Source organism: Pavona decussata, unplaced genomic scaffold (genome assembly GCF_977016875.1).
Source record: "Pavona decussata unplaced genomic scaffold, jaPavDecu1.1 SCAFFOLD_26, whole genome shotgun sequence".
NCBI lineage: Eukaryota > Metazoa > Cnidaria > Anthozoa > Scleractinia > Agariciidae > Pavona > Pavona decussata.
In genome coordinates this window covers 2,354,975-2,373,429 of record NW_028145449.1, presented here as the reverse complement: position 1 = coordinate 2,373,429, position 18,455 = coordinate 2,354,975, and the positions used below count along the sequence as shown (strand labels likewise).

Genomic DNA, 18,455 nt, shown 5'->3' with positions numbered 1-18,455 from the left:
GCAATTTCGTTCTCATTCCTGATAAAGCACACTTCCTGGATAATGGTTTGGAGTTGTTCCAGGTTTAGGTAATACGTTTTCTTGGCAATCAAAGCCTTAATGACCTTCTCAAAGGTAAACCACCTGAAGGGAAAAAAAAGGAAATAATCCAAATACATGAAACATACAAATCCGATATTGGTAGCTTTGACTTTTCAGCTGTCTTATCATGCAAAGTAGATGAATGTTTTTGCCTGTATGGTACGCTCTCTGTCTCTAGAAACTGCAAAGTCTGTGAAAAATTGCCTTTTCCAATCCGTTCTCCTTCCGAACGAACTTTTCAAGTTTTTGACGTCCATTCCCTGATACTGTTACATTCTAACGTTGAAGACAACTTCTAGATACCTCAACGTTCACCTTGATATTCAGTTACTGAATAATCAAGGAAAACAACGGTCAACTATGTGCGCTTTTAACGAACTCAAAAGCCGAGTGCGTGATGTTGCAACTGGTTCTTATTTTGTAAACTTACCGAAGTGGTACCTCCTCCCCCATGTATGGCTCTTGTTGTAACACTTCGATCATTTTTCCCTGAAGTGCACGAACGCCAGCCCCTGATGACCCTTGCGTATTATCAATTGAAAAAAACGGCCGGATCACGTGACCATCAAAGTCTTTTCGAGAAAGCACCGTCTGGATCAGCTGTTCCATTATGTTAATGTCCTGGAAAGGTTTGTCAGCATGTGTTCCTACGACAAACACAGGGGGACGTAGGTGAGGTGGCTCTTTGCTAGCCTCTTCTTTGTCGTTCACTAAATTTGGTTTTCCTGAACACATAGTTCTGACTGAAACAAGCCACGTCAACAAGTTCTCCAAATTTGTTTCGCCATTTGGGTTTGTTAAAAGAATGTTATTAACACCTTGTCTGACACACGGCTCAGCAATGTTCGTTAATCCTTTGCTGAGATTGTAGACCAGCATATAAACTGCTCGTGATGACAAGAACACTGGATAAGAAGCGTAAAAAAGATGTTGTCCGGCAAAGTCCCACAGGTCTAGAGTCATGTGGTTTTTCGCTGATGTTGAATCACTTGGCAGATTTAAACCTTTTAAATGTTGAACGAGAAGATCTGTGAATTCCTCCGGAGGCAGAGCAGGGTCGAAATTCAATGTAGTATCTTTAGCTGCTTTCTCGTTGTGGCGCTTAGCTTCATGGACTTTCGCAAATTTAGGTGTGGTTCCTTTCCTGATAGGATCCTGAAAGGAGTTTTTTGAATGGTTACGAAATCATTGCTGTCTGGTCTGGAAATAAAATACATGGCTCAAAAGGTAAAACTACTCATTCTTAAGCTGTTTTATAACACCGTTTTACGTTTTTATCAGTCAACCAATCAAGACCGCAGTTTGACCACTTAACTTTGCTTTTTTTGTTTCCCAAAAAATCGCCTAGGATTTGAGGCAGGGTCTCATGTGATAGCAATCCATCAGGAAGATTTTAACTTGATACCCTCGCAATACAAGTCATCCTTTCGGAAGTGCTTCGTTTGTAATCAACGCTATGATGACTGCCCTGAAAGTAGCTTGATAAAGTTAATTCACGTATTAGTTTAGCAGGGGGCAAAATGAATTTCAAACAATCGCTGGTGCAAAGCTTTCTCTCTTTTATTTTGCTTTGATTTTTTGTTTTTTGTTTTTTTTTTTGTTTTTACCATTATGGCTCCTTTAGTTTCACTGTACTTCTGTAGCAAAAATTGTCTGTGTTCATGTCATCGAGCTTGACTGAAACCGAAAAAATGCGTTCGATATAGTCTAACAATAGTTTCTGTTTTGATGTGCTTACTTTTTTTTTCTTTTACAAATAATGTAACCAACCTGATTCACTTGAGAGTTTTTCTCCATAGACTCATCTTCTTCAGCGGCGGTAAAACCAGACTATTCAATCAGAAAAATAAGACCTCAGTTTAGTTTCCAACGTTACCATAGAGACTTACTTTAATCAACATAACGAAACAAACCTCCAGTGGTAACATTCATAACGGAAAAATGTTGGCTGCTAAACTACTCTTTGACAAGCTGGGTAAGAATAATAAAACAAAAACTTATAAACTATTAACGTACTGCATTGCATTGCCGGTCGGCGGTAACGTATTCATTACATTGTGTTGTATTGTGCTGTTGCTGCATCGTACAGTTACTTACTTCAATCTCAAAATTCTCTTTCTAATCTATGTATGTCAGGACACCAACCTCATACTTTTGATATGTCATCTCCTTTAGTTCATCTTGAGTCCCTGGTATTACGCTTGTTCCCTCTCTCTCAAAATAAGCAGCCACCATCTTTGCTAAGTCGTTTACAAACTGAGACACACTTAACTTCTCGTCAGTTCGCTGCCAGTTCTTCACTTGATCAACATCAATTTCGAACTTTGATGGATCAACCTCTATTCCATCAGTGCTCTGGTCATAAGGGTCAGAAAAATAAGACCTCAGTTTAGTTACCAAAGTTACCATAGAAACTTACTTTGATCAACATAACGGAACAAACCTTCAGTAGTAGCATTCATAAAGGAAAAAATGTTGGCTGCTAAACTAGGCTTTGACAAATTGGGTAAAAATAATTAACAAAAATCTTTAAACTATTAATGTACTGTATTGCATTGTGTCGGCGGTAACGTATTCATTACATTGTGTTGTATTGTGCTGTTGTTGCATTGTACAGTTACCTTACTTCAGTCTAAAAATTCTCCTTCTTATCTATGTATGTCAGGATACCAACCTCATTCTTTTGATATGTCATCTCCTCTGGTTCATCTTGAGCTCCTGGGTTTACACTTGTTTCATCTTCTCCAATCTGAGCAGCCACCATCTTTGCAAGGTCGTTTGCAAACTGAGACACACTTAACTTCTCGTCAGTTCGCTGCCAGTTCTTCACTTGATCAACGTCAATTTGTAACTTTGATGGGTCAACCTCTATTCCATCAGTGCTTTGCTCATCAGGGTCGAATGGCAGACCTAAGAGGGATTTCTTCAAACTCGTCTTTCCCGCTCGATCTTGGCCTATCAGCATGATTCTAGCACGGTGCACCTTTACTTTTCCAGTCTTCAACGCATCTACATAGGCAAGCTGCGCTCTTGGTCCTCGTGCTTTAATCTCACTTGGTACTTATGGCAGAAATAAGTTATAAAAATACACACATGGTTTAGCAGATGCTTTAAAAAAAGTTGTAAACTATTTAACCACAGTTTGAAACGGTTGGAGAGTTTTATCTTCTCATTTTATCCTGGGTAAAATTTATAATTTCTCCCTGACGTATAAGTTAGTCTTCCTTCGTGCATTTCACGTCTCTTTCTTCTCTCTCTGAGGAGAAAGACTTATTCTTCCCCTGCATTTACAAACGTCAAAAGAGAATCTGATAATTTTGTTAGTAGAAATTGTTAATTGTATATAACGGGTTTTTCACCTGACAAGAAGTGTTGGTGGTAACCAACGCTTACTTTCCTCTGAAAGCTTTCCTTCGCAGACGAACATCGCAGAATTTTATACACACAACCTAACACCATCCGAGATATGGAAAATTTTGCTGACTGTGATTTTCATTACACTGATCGATCGACAATAACACCCAGTATAGTTCACTACAAAATTTTCACCAAGCCCGATCACTTTAAATTGATCACGTGATGTCATACAAGCCATCCGCGGAGATACACTATTAGCGCTGTGCTAGCAGGGCAAAGTGCCCATCGGGCGAAAATGCCCGGATGGATTGTACTCGTCCCCGAAAAAACCTTCCATTTATTCATCCAATTCATTACTTAGTAACAAAAAATTTAAGTGATTTTCGTTGCATTTTTTTTACCCCTGCACGTTGGATATTCGTCTTTTTTTTTATTTCAACTTTCCACCTAAAATTAAACTGAGGTTAAATTTGAACTGAGCAGTAAAATGGAAAAGACCAGGTCTCAGTGACTGAACTGCCATGCACTGCCATATGCAATGCCATGCACTGTGGCTATCAGGCTTACCTTCACGGATATCACCAACCAGCGCTTTGCACACGTCTTTGACATAACGTACAAAGTCATTTCTCCCCGCCGGACGAGGAACGCCAAATCCGTTGAAGGTATATGAGTCAATAAATCTTAATAATGCTTCGTTTGCAGGGGGAATGCGTTCGTTTCCGACAGTCCCACTCTCGGAAGCGGTTGTGGCCATTGCTGGTCTCCTAGTAGAGGTGTGAGGTACTGTTGCGCCATGAATACCAGCTTGGGGTTGCTGTGAGGCTGCTGCTTTCCCTTTAGCTTTCTCTTGTGCTACAGGTCCTGTGATGGTCTCGCAATCAAACCGGAGAAAAAAATTAGCTGTTGTAAAAGAAATTCCAGTTGGATGTGCATTGCTAGCAATTAAACACCACTTGTGAGTGGAAGCTTTTCACGATAGAGTATCCCAACCACTGAGTCTCATGTATTGTAACCAACTGCCCACCCCCCACTTGACTGTGTCTGCTACTTGATATACAATCCTTAGAAATACGTCAGATAAAGTTTAAAACTCATAGCGCAAAGAAAAGTTTTTTTTTTTTTTTGTTATCCGGAGATTTAGTTTGTTCGTTTTCTTTTTTTTTTTAATGTTTGTTTAACTATTACCAGTAACTATATGAGAGAATTCATCTATAACTTCTAAGTACCCGGAACCTAAGAAAACAGTCTATCTTGAAACACTGTGTTTGGAAATCTGGATGAAGCAAACAACAACAAAAACCTTTATTTCCTCATGTCTAATAAGAAAAATTATTAGTTGCATTCTTGTGAAGTAAAATCTAGTAAAGTGCTTTGAATAATTTTGAAGAAGTGATTGAATTTGTAAATGAATTTGCAAGTAATTTGAAATTGTTGCTTGCAGGCAGATCTGTCAATAAACCAGAGGTGAGCAGATCACGAAATGCAGGACAACACACAAGAGTCCTGTTGGCACAGCTTCAAAGCGATAACCCTCTCAACACAATTAATCTTCAATGTAGGTGCGTGTCCGCATGATCCGGAAAAAAAACTGCTGTCATTTGGCTGATTAAAGCAGATTGATACACTGTAAATTCAATAAGGAAAACCTAATGTAGAATGCCGATTTATGAGAATTTCATAAAGAATAACCGAGCCTAGAAATCCGTTAAAATAACCCAGATGGCACTCAGACTTGTTGGAAAACAGTATAACACGATTTTTGAGGGTGAGAGGCCAACAGGCTTTATAAAGTGAGGTGATTGTGCTTGGAATGGAGGATACGGCTGAATTCGTTTCGTCTAGATGACACAGAACACCCACCACAGGACTATTGAAAAACCGTTTCATTCTTGAACACATATATACTTACAAACAAAGACCAACACCCGAAACTAAGAGAGTTGGCTGGGAAATTTATGAACTCAAGTTAGAGTTCTTCTACAAGGCAGGTCGACCTGATATATTTATTTATTGTATTTATTAAACCCATTTTGAAATCACTGGTGATTCTTGCAATTTGCTTGGCTCTTGACAGTGCGATTTAGTCTCGAATCGCACTTTTTTTGCTTTAAATCGCTTCCTTTATTTAGCCCATCAAAACGATAATGAAATAATAATGACCAATCACATTTCATCACATTTCATTTCATGGTCGAAATTTCGAAAATCGACTATTCTATTTTCCATTCTTTATCGTTTAAGTTTGCATGTTAGCCGCGTGAACACTTAGCGAAGTGGATAAATAAATATAAATATTGCCAAAAAAAACTATGCGATTTCAAAATATGGGTGTAATAAAGTGGTAATTGAAATTCGTGTCGTGCAATTTGAGTCTGAAATCATACTGGTAATTGTGTATGATTTAAGACCACGACACGAAGTTCAATTACCATTATTAAAAACTGTTTGGTTTCATTCAAGAATCAATATAAATTGGAAAGTTCAATTTTTATCCGTTTAACAAAATGATAAGAACAGAGTACATTGCCATGGCCATTACAATGAGTTGTCCAACGACTTTTTTAAAATTGCTGAGAAACCAGTCTTAGGAAGACATTTATCTTACTTTTCCAGTAATTTAAAAACTTACTTGGATTATAGTGCGGCCATCCTTGGAAAATGACAGGATCATTCAAAATCTTAGCAGCAACGGAAGCCGCCATGATGCTTGCAAAAGACTTCCATTTATCACTTAAAGGCTGCTCACTGGCATCGCCATAACTGGCAACGCCTTTCACTATCATCCATTCAACCTTATGACCATAGGCTGCCGCATAAAGACCTAGAATCAGATGACAAGATGTTAAGGAACCATTCTTTCGATCAAATGGCACTCGTCCAAATGGCCCCTAGAGCATTTCGACATGTATCCTCCTTGTTGACCAGACGTCTTAAATTAATACCACAATTTAACTCTAACAAGTGGACTGAACAGAGCTCAAAAAGGTATTACGTTTGAAATATCTGTTTCTGATTTGTTGTCAAGCCTATTATGAAAACTGGTCCCTTCTTAACTGCAGACAAGCACTTTCATTTAGCTTTTGTGCTTGGAATTCTTGTTATAACCCAATCTATTTGCTCAATGAACCAACCCAAATCAGCTAAACCAAAACTAAAAGATAAAAACAAAGGGAAAATGAGAGAAAAGGAAGAAAGAAAAATCGCCGATTCCTTTTGGAATCGAACCCACGACTAAGCCCTTGGAGAAATTCATTCAGTGCCGTTTACAATAAGGCTAATCTGTATGTATGACCGAACCTTTTACCTTCATCCTCCGTTTCTACGGCGATTGCTTCAGGGTATTGTTGGATAATATCTTCATGTCGCCATCCAAAACTGGCTGCTATTGGTACACTAAGGACATCCCCTTCGCAGTGTACTTTTACCTCTCGTTCTTCTGGGCTTTCCAACGGAGGAACCCAGCCGTCAGCTACATGTCTAATGATATTACCAATGCGTCTGCTAACAGGCGTTTTAAATTTCGTTGTTGTTAACTTGGAAGATACAACAACGTCACCTAATTGGGTTTTTTCACAATTTAACCCAATGCAGGATCCGACAGAAAACACCGCTTTGGGCTGTAGGACCCCGAATGCATTTTTGACCACGGTCAAAGACCCGCCTAGAGCTGAAGAGCGTTTGTAGCATCTTATCAGGGCAATCTTCAGCTTTTCCTGGTGGCCACCATTCACGGTTCCAAAGAATACGTAGCCAATCTCTTCACAGAAACTCTTGAAAGGATGAACCAGATAGGAAAAACAGCTTAAAAATTCGTGATCCTCCACAGTTAACAAAAGAACATCAATAGGTAGATGAACAAAGCTCCAAGGAAAACTGAAGCGGGGAAGACCACTTGGCTTTGGAGGCTGAATGCTGAGTCTAGGGGGACTGTCACTGCACTGTATGGAATTTCGTTGCTCATCCTGTTCAGTGTCTATCCCTAAAAAGGAAATAAACCAAGCAGCTTTAAAAGATCGTTGTTTCGTCGGTCAAGTTTTATTGCTGTTTGAAAAGTAACTCCATTCCACAGAACAAGTCTGCACCTTACAAGAACCTTTTTCTACCAGAAAACGTAAGTTCAAAAACTACAGACATTGCAAACTCACTTGCATTTATACGAATTCGATCATATTTGACCAAGTCTACACCTTTCAGGAACCTCTCAGATACACATTAGGTAATTGCCGTTATCAAGAAAATTCATTGATTTGTTAATTATTGAGCAATTGTCAATAGCCTAGCCTGAAATCAAATCATCTTACTGATCAGTGGCAGAGAAGAAAAAAGAAGAATATTTGCAGGAATGATTTCAGGTCTGAAATAGCCAAGAGCACTTCCCATCTAGCCAAAATTTTCGGTGATAAATTTCGGAACTTACCATGTCAAATAGAAATGCTTGTTTTCCAGTTCTTCTAAACTTTTAATCTCATTGGTATATCAGACCCGGCAATTGGTTGATCAAATAAAATCAACCGTTAGACTCGTGGTGGTGCAATGATGGCGCAAAAAAGACAAAAAAAAAATAAATAAGTTTTCAAAAATGGTAATTTATGTTCCAGCCGTTAGGAACGAAAAAAATAAAATACCTCCAATGGTCATCCGTTTGTTCCGGAAAATTTCCGTTTGATCAGAGCGTAACATCTTATTTCAACCGGACTAACCGAACATTTGGGCTGAACGGAAAGCGTTCCAATACACGCAGTTGGTAATAGAACACTATCATCAATATTTGCAAGTATAATGACCACATGCACTAGTTGTCTTTCTTGTTGTTTGCTGAATGTTTCCTTCCGTTCCCAGTACGTACCCGCCATTTCTTCAAAACTATCCTTTGGTGTTTCTTTCATTTTCTTGAGCTTCGTATGTAGCAGAGTTCCTTGGCAAGAGGAGCAAAAGAAATGAAAAAATCAATTAGACGATTTCCTTTAACTGGACGATGTAGGAGGAAAAATTGTCAATTTTAACGGTCACTTTTGAAAATGTAATTGATTAGCACACGAAACGTGAAGTGATAAGGCGTTTCGTCACGGACAAAATCTTCAAAACGCGGTCATACAATATTAAACGCGCACAAATAAAGCGAAACTCATTCATTTAATATCAAAACAGCAAAAAAAAAATCGAAGCGTGCATTGATAAATCGAACCGCATACATATAACTCGAACTTAGACAAATATCAATCGAACCGTACAAAAATAAATCCAACCGCATACATATAAATATAAATCGAACGTACTGTACAAATATATATAAATCGAACTTTCAAAAGCTGGTCAGCGGTTAGCAAAAATGGGCAGGTAGGTAATTCATATATGGTAATTATTATAGGCTTAGGACCTTCCTGTCACTAGCGTGACGTGTTGTTTTGAGGTATATAAAAATGTCGGTGCGAAACCAGGTCACCCATTACGAGAAGAACAGAGAACATTACAAACCTCTCCGAAATCCCATGACAGTGGAAGCATCACAAAGAGTTCACGAGCTTCTCGCACAATTACATCAAAACTCTTTTGAACGCTGCCTTATATTTTCATCCTAACGAGCATGTCCTTAAGAGATTTTCCTGTCTTGTAGGATATAATTGGCGGATTTTTGAATATGCTTTTCAGCAAAGGCCGATTTTGTATTAAGTTCCAGTTTTGCATCAATATATTTTTAAGGTTACGCACCGATGGGTGGTATGTTGTCACAAAAGGCAAGATTTGTTTCGAGTTTTTTTCTTTTGTTGTAGAGGCGAATGTCTTTCGGCGAAGTTGACTTCTGATAACGTCTGTATCATCTTGTGGGGGTATCCGCGCGTTATGAGGCGCGATTTAAAATTGGAGATACTTTCTTCGAACGTTGTTTCAGAAGAGTTTGTTCTCAGAAGTCTGAGTGCCTCGCCTTCAATAAAACCTCTTTTCACACCCAGTAGATGGCTCGAGGTATAATGTGTATACTGAAAGGTTTCAGTAGGCTTGTAATGCGTACGGATGTCAAGGATCGATTCATTACTGAAACGTATTCCTTTAAAAATAATAGTGTCGAGAAAGCTTGTCTCATTCTCTGAAATTTCGGCCATACATTTAATTGAAGGATGGAAGTTGTTAGCTTGCTCAATGAACAAGTCAATTTCCTTTTTGTCACTGTTCCACAGTGAGAAAATGTCATCAATAAAACGTTTCTATTCTATTGGTTTTGTTTTACTTTGACTTATCATTTTTGTTTCAATATCGGCCATAAAGATGTTTGCAAATGCAACGGCTATTTTTGTATCCATTGCAATTCCATGGGTCTGAAGATACTGATTGTTTCCAACAAATTGGAATGAATTTCCCTAAAGGATAAGTTTAAGCATTTCTTTGAGCTAGTGTGACGGTATAGGAGGTTTATTGCTGTGGAATGCCTCGTATGTTTTGCATACTATTCATAACACTCCTGATGAAATACATTAAATTAACATATCCCTTGCGATTCAATGCACGCAGGCATGTGCACAAGGGTGTTCCAAGGGTATAAATACTGAGTCGAAGCAGAATAACACTCCTTTCGTGCTTAGTCTCAGCCAGCGGAGCAGTGAACGACATCTCTTCAGTTTTCGACCCACGCGAATTTTCTAGAATCATGGCTGAAGCTCCAGCGCCGGGAGTACAATTTCCTCAACCGCTAGTAAACCCTCCAGCACAAGTTCCACAAGTCGCACAAGCTGCTCAAGCTCAACAAGCCGCGCACGTGGCACAAGCTGTTCACGTTCCACAAGCCGTGCAAGTTGCACAAGCTGCTCAAGTTCTACCAGCCGCACAAGGTGTACCAGTGCCACAGGCTGCACAAGCGGCGGGTCAAAATCTTGCCCAAAATGTTGCTGCCGGCGGTCAAAACGAACTCGAGATTTCGTATTTTTTACCACGTGCGGTCGCGGAGGTAAGTTTTCTCACCAGGATTTATACGCTGGGTGTAGTCCCGGGGGTGAGTTTTCTCACCAGGATTTATACGCCGGGTGTAGTCCCGGGGGTGAGTTTTCTCACCAGGATTTATACGCCGGGTGTAGTCCCGGGAGTGAGTTTTCTCACCAGGATTTATACGCCGGGTGTAGTCCTGGAGGTGAGTTTTCTCACCAGGATTTATACGACGGGTGTAGTCCCGTGGGTGAGTTTTCTCACCAGGATTTATACGCCGGGTGTAGTCCCGGGGGTGAGTTTCCTCACCAGGATTTATACGCCGGGTGTAGTCCCGGGGGTTAGTTTCCTCACCAGGATTTATACGCCGGGTGTAGTCCCGGGGGTGAGTTTTCTCACCAAGATTTATACGCCGGGTGTAGTCCCGGGGGTGAGTTTCCTCACCAGGATTTATACGCCGGGTGTAGTCCCGGGGGTGAGTTTTCTCACCAGGATTTATACGCCGGGTGTAGTCCCGGGGGTGAGTATCGTCACCAGGATTTATACGCCGGGTGTAGTCCCGGGGTGAGTTTCCTCACCAGGATTTATACGCCGGGTGTAGTCCCGGGGTGAGTTTTCTCACCAGGATTTATACGCCGGGTGTAGTCCCGGGGGTGGGTTTTCTCACCAGGATTTATACGCCGGGTGTAGTCCCGAGGGTGAGATTTCTCGCGAGGATGTATACGCCGGCTGTAATCCCGGGGGTGAGGTTTCTCACCAGGGTTTATACGCTGTGTCTAGGCACGAACCGAGAACCCGCCGGGTATATTTGTTGAAGATAAAGATACGCCATGTCGTGTTACAAGGGCAAAGACTAACTAGGTATGCTCCGTCAGGGAGTATAGTTATCAGTTTTACTAGTCATGGCGTGTTTGTTGCTTGGGAATTTTTTCTCCTTTTTTGGAGGTTACAGGCTGAAGTCCTGAAGTTTATTTAGACGGTTGAGACAATGACTAAATCATCTGTGGAAAACTCCTTAATGAAGATTATGGCCTACGCATCTCGTCTCGTCCCCTATCAGATTTCAATAAATACGAAGCCTTGGAGATGCTAGAATCGCTTCAACTTACGGCTCAAGATACCAAGCATGACTGCCAGAATTTCTATCGTTTGGTTTACCAAACAGTCCGTGGAAAGCTCCATGTGCCTCGGGATCAATTTAGAAGTCTCGTCCTGCGCCTTTTGGGCGATAAAGATCATGAAAAGATCTTCGATTGTGTAGCGAAGGTAGAGAAACACTATCGTTCGAGGGACCGGGCCGGGACTGCAGCTGTGTCTCCCTATTACTGGGAAGGCCGGGAGAGAAATGTCAGAGATTTCCCGAGCAATCCGGGAAGGCCTATGTCGTGTTTCTACTGTGGTAAACTTGGCCACATTAAACGATTCTGCGAGGCAAGAAAAAGGGATCTTTCTGGGAACATGGGGCTGCAGAAGAATGGCACCTCTCCAGCGTCAGCCGCAAAATAAAGTGTGAACTTTTCGCAGACAACATATGTTAAGTTGGTTTAGGTTTTCTGTTTGGGTAATAAACGTATCCTCAATTCAGTCATGTCTTATGTGAGTGTTTTTCTCTTCATTAGTAATAAACTCGATATTCTCAGAGTTTTGATAGCTTTGAAAACAGGGTCTCTAGTAACCCTCCCAGGATTACTGGGTCAGAGCTGTCATCTCTCTGCTGACCACTTTGGGGGTTTCACCCGTGGGAATAATGCCTTTTGTTCTTGATGTGTTTCGCTAGAAAATCATTTCATGGGCTTGGGAATATGACAAGAACTTTGATAATGCTATCACTCCTGGACAGTCTGGGGTGAATACAATTCAATGGGTAGACTCCATGGGGAACTCCATAGCGGTCAGCGGCGAGATGACAGCACGTGAACTAATGTAAAAGGTCATGCGTGTGGAGTAAGGCGAGATTATAGGGGATGTAAATGAGTTGTCCTTCCGAGACCCCAGTAAATATAGAGCTGGAGAGCTTCACGCTCACAACTCGTTTTGGAAGAAAGTCGCGGAACGATGCCCTAAAATGGCGGCTCAAACCGATGTCTAGCTATGTACTAGACGTTTTTGTGATCTACCAACATACTGTCTTTTCTTTTAGTTTTGGGTAGGTTTGGGAATTGTAAGGTTTGGGAAGGTTTAGGGGTATTTATGGATAAGATTGATGTTTGTTGTAAGTAAGAAGTAAAGAAAGGAGCTTATCATGAAATTAAAGATGAACAGTATGGCGTGAGTGGCGCTGAGCAATATTATTTCCCATATCTTATTTCAACTGAGCATGAATAGAGTGTTATGAAATAGAATACTATTCATAACACTCCTAATGATATGCGAAACTGAAATACATTAAATTAACATATCCCTTGCGATTCAATGCACGCAGGCATGTGCACAAGGGTGTTCCAAGGGTATAAATACTGAGTCGAAGTAGAATAACACTCCTTTCGTGCTTAGTCTCAGCCAGCGGAGCAGTGAAGGAAGGAACGGCCCACCCACCCACCCTGACCAAATTCGCGTGTGTCAAAAACACTGCTACCCTAAGCCAAGCTGTTCCAGCTTGGCTTAGACCGCTGAGGAATATTATTTCCCATATCTTATTTCAACTGAGCATGAATAGAGTGTTATGAAATAGAATACTGTTGTAATTCCCTCATCCTATAATATGTTTGTATACAAGCTTGTTAGATCCATTGATACTAAGATAGTAGCTTGAGAGACCTTTGTCTTTTCTATGAAGTTTACGAAAACCGTTGTATCTTTTAGATACGATTTCTGTTTTTGTGCGATGGGCTGGAGCAATTTGTCCACAAAAGATGATAATCTTTCTGTTGGGCCTTCACAGCCCGAAATTATTGGTCTTCCGACCGGATTTGGTTTGTGGATATTACAGGGCTGTCAGCCTCTCACGTCTTCAAATATGGAGAATATGACTTCCCAGCCAGCAACAACAAAGCCCCTTGCAGGGGTGTGCCATCAAGGCTAAATTCACAGCTTCAGGAGGGGGGGGGGGGGGGGGGCTTATATAAAACAACAGCTGAATCAACGCTACACATTGCATTTTTTTATTCTCGGAAAGTCGAGTCTGCGCCAAATAGCGAACTTCGGCAATTATCTGGGAGATTAGACATAAATCTGGAGACCGGGAGATATGGTTCAAAATCTGGAGTCTACCTGATTATCCGAGAGAGTTGACAGCCCTGATAGTCCACTGTCATGGAATTTCGAAGAGGTTATAATGTTCTCTGTTGTTCTCCTAATGGGTGACCTGGTTTCGCACCGACATTTTTATATACCTCAAAACAACACGTCACACTAGTGACTTGAAGGTCCTAAGCCTATAATAATTACCATATATGAATTACCTACCTGCCCATTTTTGCTAACCGCTGACCAGCTTTTGAAAGTTTGATTTATATATTTTTGTACGGTACGTTCGATTTATATGTATGCGGTTGGATTGATATTATTTGTACGGTTGGATTTATATGTATGCGGTTCGATTTAGTTTTGTACGGTTCGATTGATATTTGTGTCAGTTCGATTTATGTGTGTGTAATCTCGTAGCCAGATCTCATTTGGTTAAGGGAGGTGACGTCATCGGGTTATTCTTCGGAGCAGCTACGATCCGAGATCCGATTATACCGGAAATTGACCTGCATTCACTCTCTTTTAGTAGTTATGGCGGACGACGTCGGTGAAATAAAGACTTCGAACGTTTGTTAGGATTCGTTATGGTAGAATACAGAATTCTTTCTACTTTCGTTCCTTGGCGTCTGAACACTGATCTCAAGGATTTTACGCTCGATTTGTGGAAGAATCGTGGAATTATGGAAACAGTCAAGATTTGCTCAAGTAACATCCACCTACGGGAGGTTAACATCTACCCAAGGGAGGTACGTTTTATAGCACCACGTTTGTATCGTATGTGTTATACTGGCACAATCGTACACATGGAAAGCTTATTTGCAAGCATTCAAACTTACAATCTCGCAGGGGCTTTTCTAATCGTTGACATGAGTGTCATTTCATTTATTACCAACTCATAACATCCACCTACAGGAGGTTAACATCTACCTAAGGGAGGTACAGCAGCTTACAGTATACATTTTATAGTTTATGTTTTATAATAGTCAATTCATACGCATAGAAGCTTACCCTCTAGCAGGGAAACTTGGGATCTTAAGGAGCTTTTCTATCAATGACTTGAATTTCACAATTTTTATTTTTACCAACTCACAACATCCACCTACAGGAGGGAAACATCTACCTAAGGGAGGTTATGATTTTTATAGCACCATGCAAGTAGGTATTATAATAAGGAAGGATTGATTTGAGGAAAGCTTACGAATCTTAAGGGCTCTTGCACTTCGTGTACATGCCGTTTATGCGTGGTTCAATTCTACCTGTTACCATCCCCCCCCGGGCACACCCCCGGGAAAACCCGGCCCGTCCTGCCCGGGGGTCGGGAATTTCCTCCAGCGGTCTTGCCCGGGGGTAGGGGGTGGGGCAAATCGAAATAACTACTCGCGCAAGGATTTATGGGGTGACACAATGGCGGCTAACCACGCGGAAAAGGCCACGTTTTTCGCTGGCAAGTCCATTGAGTACTTTAGCGAATGGCTAGACCAGAATAATCTGTCGAAGCTGGAAGCTGTGTTTGAAGGTCAAACGAAAATCGCTCTTTTATTTGAGCTGAGTACGTATTGCATTTCGTGAATTTCAAACAAATGTTATTAAAAACGGCTACATTTGCACATTTCCGCCAGTCAGAGAGCTGACGTAGACCTGATGAAAGAAAACAAAAAGTACTTAAGTTCAAAACATAAAAGAGGAAAGGATTTCGTCCAGAAGAAAAATTAATAATGGTTTTGTTTTAATGGAATTCACTCGCTTCAGCTTGTTTCAGGCGCAGTTTTAATGTTGTAAATATACTGAGTTAAACATTTTGATCTTCTTGTAGAAAAGCAATTTATTTGCACTGAAAATACAAAAGACGTTATTCCACATTGTTTCTAGGAATTTAAGAGTTGTTTTGTAGAGATACATTTCAATTTTCGAGGCAGTTTGGTTGAAACGCCCTCCTGGTGTATTAGTGTGTGTGTCGAGTTTTACAATATTCGCTTTACTTTATTATTATTATTATTATTATTATTATTATTATTATTATTATTATTATTATTATTATTATTATTATTATTATTTTATTAATCTTACTAGAATGAGATTAATGAAGTTTTCTCATTTTTTATTTACACTCATAACATGGAATATAATACATTACTATCAATATTAGTGTCTAGCCAACACAGACCTACGCTGGGCCATTTTGGTCATCTAATGAAGCACTTTTACAGCCATAAAGATTTGCTGTAAGAGGTGTTATGGGTTTAGATAGAAAAATTGCAGGTGCATTAAAATAGCATAGTAGCTGTGATAATGTTTAAAGGCAATTGTTTTCTGGTTGATGTTGTTGTTGTTTCTTGGTTGACCCCATCAACCTGTAATTTCCACATTAAATTTTGCTAGAAGTGACTGTTTATGCCTGTTGAAATGATAGATCATTTTTAAAAATATAACCCTTAATATGTCAGAATTAATTTTTAATTTAATTTGTGATCACTTACAAGAGGTTTGACTCTTTGACTGCTTACTACAGTACATTGACAATATTGGTTTTATTTTATTTCTTTTCAGAATGCAATACTTAAACTGCGCAGACCGGTGAAGAAACAGCTACTTCAAAGACACCTATGACTTAATTCCTCAAAAGACATTGTGTACAACAGATGTAATTGAACTGTTATTGTCAAGCAAGTTCTCTCGCCATGTGGCAAAATTATGTAAAACTTGATAGTCAAGTTTGTAGGGTTAATTGCCGGAGGATCTCCCATATAATGATGGATTGTATGGGAATGGTCATAACTTTGTTCCTCTCTAGCAGGAAATTGCTAGATTGGTAAATATGTACCACTTAGACCGGAAAGATACAAAATGACCAACATTTTTTGGTAGTGTTTAATTGGAAGAAAGATTCTTAGTTATTTCTACAACTTAAGCAGTGGTGAAAAGAAATCCCAAAAAATAACTGAGGGTCTTTCTTCTACTTAATCTTTCACCTGATATTGAAATGTATCTTTCAAATATCCATATTCAATTACAGTTATGGTTGCTAACCTTAATGGCTATTGATTCAAAAAGATATGACATAAAGGGGCTATTATTTTGTTATTCAACAAATCTGTACCTCAAGTAAAGGTCAAAATAAAATTGAGCCATGCCACGAACCTTTGAGTGTGCTTTTCAAAAGATCCAAATGACCACCCCTAAATGTTTTCGTTTTCATGTTTTAAGCTCATGACGTGTCATTGTTATCAAGTAAGCTCTATGCTTCTAAATACGAGTGGAGCTTTGTCATGAGTTAAAGAACAAGTCAAGTTTGAACAACGGCATGCCCCCCCCCCCCCCCTTGCCCCATGGCATTTGACCATATACCATGCCTGGCAAGAAGGGAATTTGAAATTGAACTGCACTTACACTGTACCTTTGGCATGGGAGAATTTGGACTTTTCTCTTTTTTTTTTCCTGTTTGAAAACAATAATTATTGAACGACTGAGACAATATACTATATAACGCTCTTTATTCATAATAATAGTACAAGAGAGTGCATGGTAATATTAAGTAATAAATCGATACTGAGATGCCGAAGCCGGGGGCTTATATGGCACAATTCATACAGGAGATTGATCAAAATGGTGCAATTACTTTACAGTTTACAAATACATAAATAGATAAATATTAATGTTAATAATAGTGGTAATAATAATAATAATAATAATAATAATAATAATAACTTAAATGAAAAAATATTAAATAAATAACAAATAAAATATTAAATTAAGCTAAGCCTTGTATACGAGAGTTCAAAAGGATATGAATTCACGATTTGATTGAAAGTAATCTCTAAGTTTTTGTCTACAATTCGAGATAGCAAGCGAATTACCTAAGGAAAGAGGGATGACATTCCAAATTTGAGGGCCTTGTGCACGAAGTGCAAAAGCCCCTTAAGGTTCGTAAGCTTTCTTCAAGTCAATTCTTCCTTATTATAATACATACTTGCATGGTGCTATAAACATCATAACCTCCCTCAGGTAGATGTTTACCTCCTGTAGCTGGAATTGTTATGAGTTAGTAAAAGTAAAATGAAGTTCAAGTCAGTGATAAAAAAAAGCTCCTTATGATCCCAAGTTTCCCTGCTGAAGAGTAAGCTTCTATGCGTATGAATTGAGTACACAATGTCTTTTGTGGAATTAATGAGTCATCTATAGGTGTCTTTGAGGTAGCTGTTTCTTCAGCGGTCTGCGCAGTTTAAGTATTGCATTCTGGAAAGAAATAAAATAAAACCAGTATTGTCAATGCACTGTAGTAAGCAGTCAAAGAGTCAAACCTCTTGTAAGTGATCACAAATTAAATTAAAATTAATTCTGACATATTAAGGGTTATATTTTTAAAAATGATCTACCATTTCAACAGGCATAAACAGTCACTTCTAGCTAAATTTAATGTGGAAATTACAGGTTGATGGGGTCAACCAAGAAAACACGACAACAACAACAAGAAAGCAATTGCCTTTAATCATCATCACAGCTACTATGCTATTTTAATGCACCTGCAATTTTTCTATTCAAACCCATAACACCACTCACAGCAAGTCTTTATGGCTATAAAAGTGCTTCATTAGATGAATATAAATGGCCCAGCGTAGGTCTGTGTCGCCAAAAACCAATATTGATAATAATATATTATATTCCATGTTATGAGTGTAAATAAAAAAATGAGAAACCTCTCATTAATCTCATTCTAGTGAGATTAAAAGGTGGATGTTATGAGTTGGTAAAAATGAAAATTATGAAATTCAAGTTAATGATAGAAAAGCTCGTTATGATTCCACGTTTCCCTGCTGGAGAGTAAGCTTCTATGCGTATAAATTGACTATTTTAAAACATAAACTATAAAATGTACACCGTAAGCTACTGTACCTCCCTTAGGTACATGTTAACCT

At 39.4% G+C, this 18,455-nt stretch overlaps 1 protein-coding gene and 2 pseudogenes across 1 annotated transcript in view; 1 reads left to right on the top strand and 2 right to left on the bottom strand.

Annotated features, from left to right (window-relative positions):
- The window catches only part of LOC146485503 (uncharacterized), a 122,073-nt gene that overhangs the window by 65,273 nt on the left and 38,345 nt on the right, over positions 1–18,455 (bottom strand). The window lies entirely within an intron of this gene.
- Positions 8,933–9,840, bottom strand: LOC146485506 (uncharacterized; annotated as a pseudogene).
- Positions 10,085–11,987, top strand: LOC146485505 (uncharacterized; annotated as a pseudogene).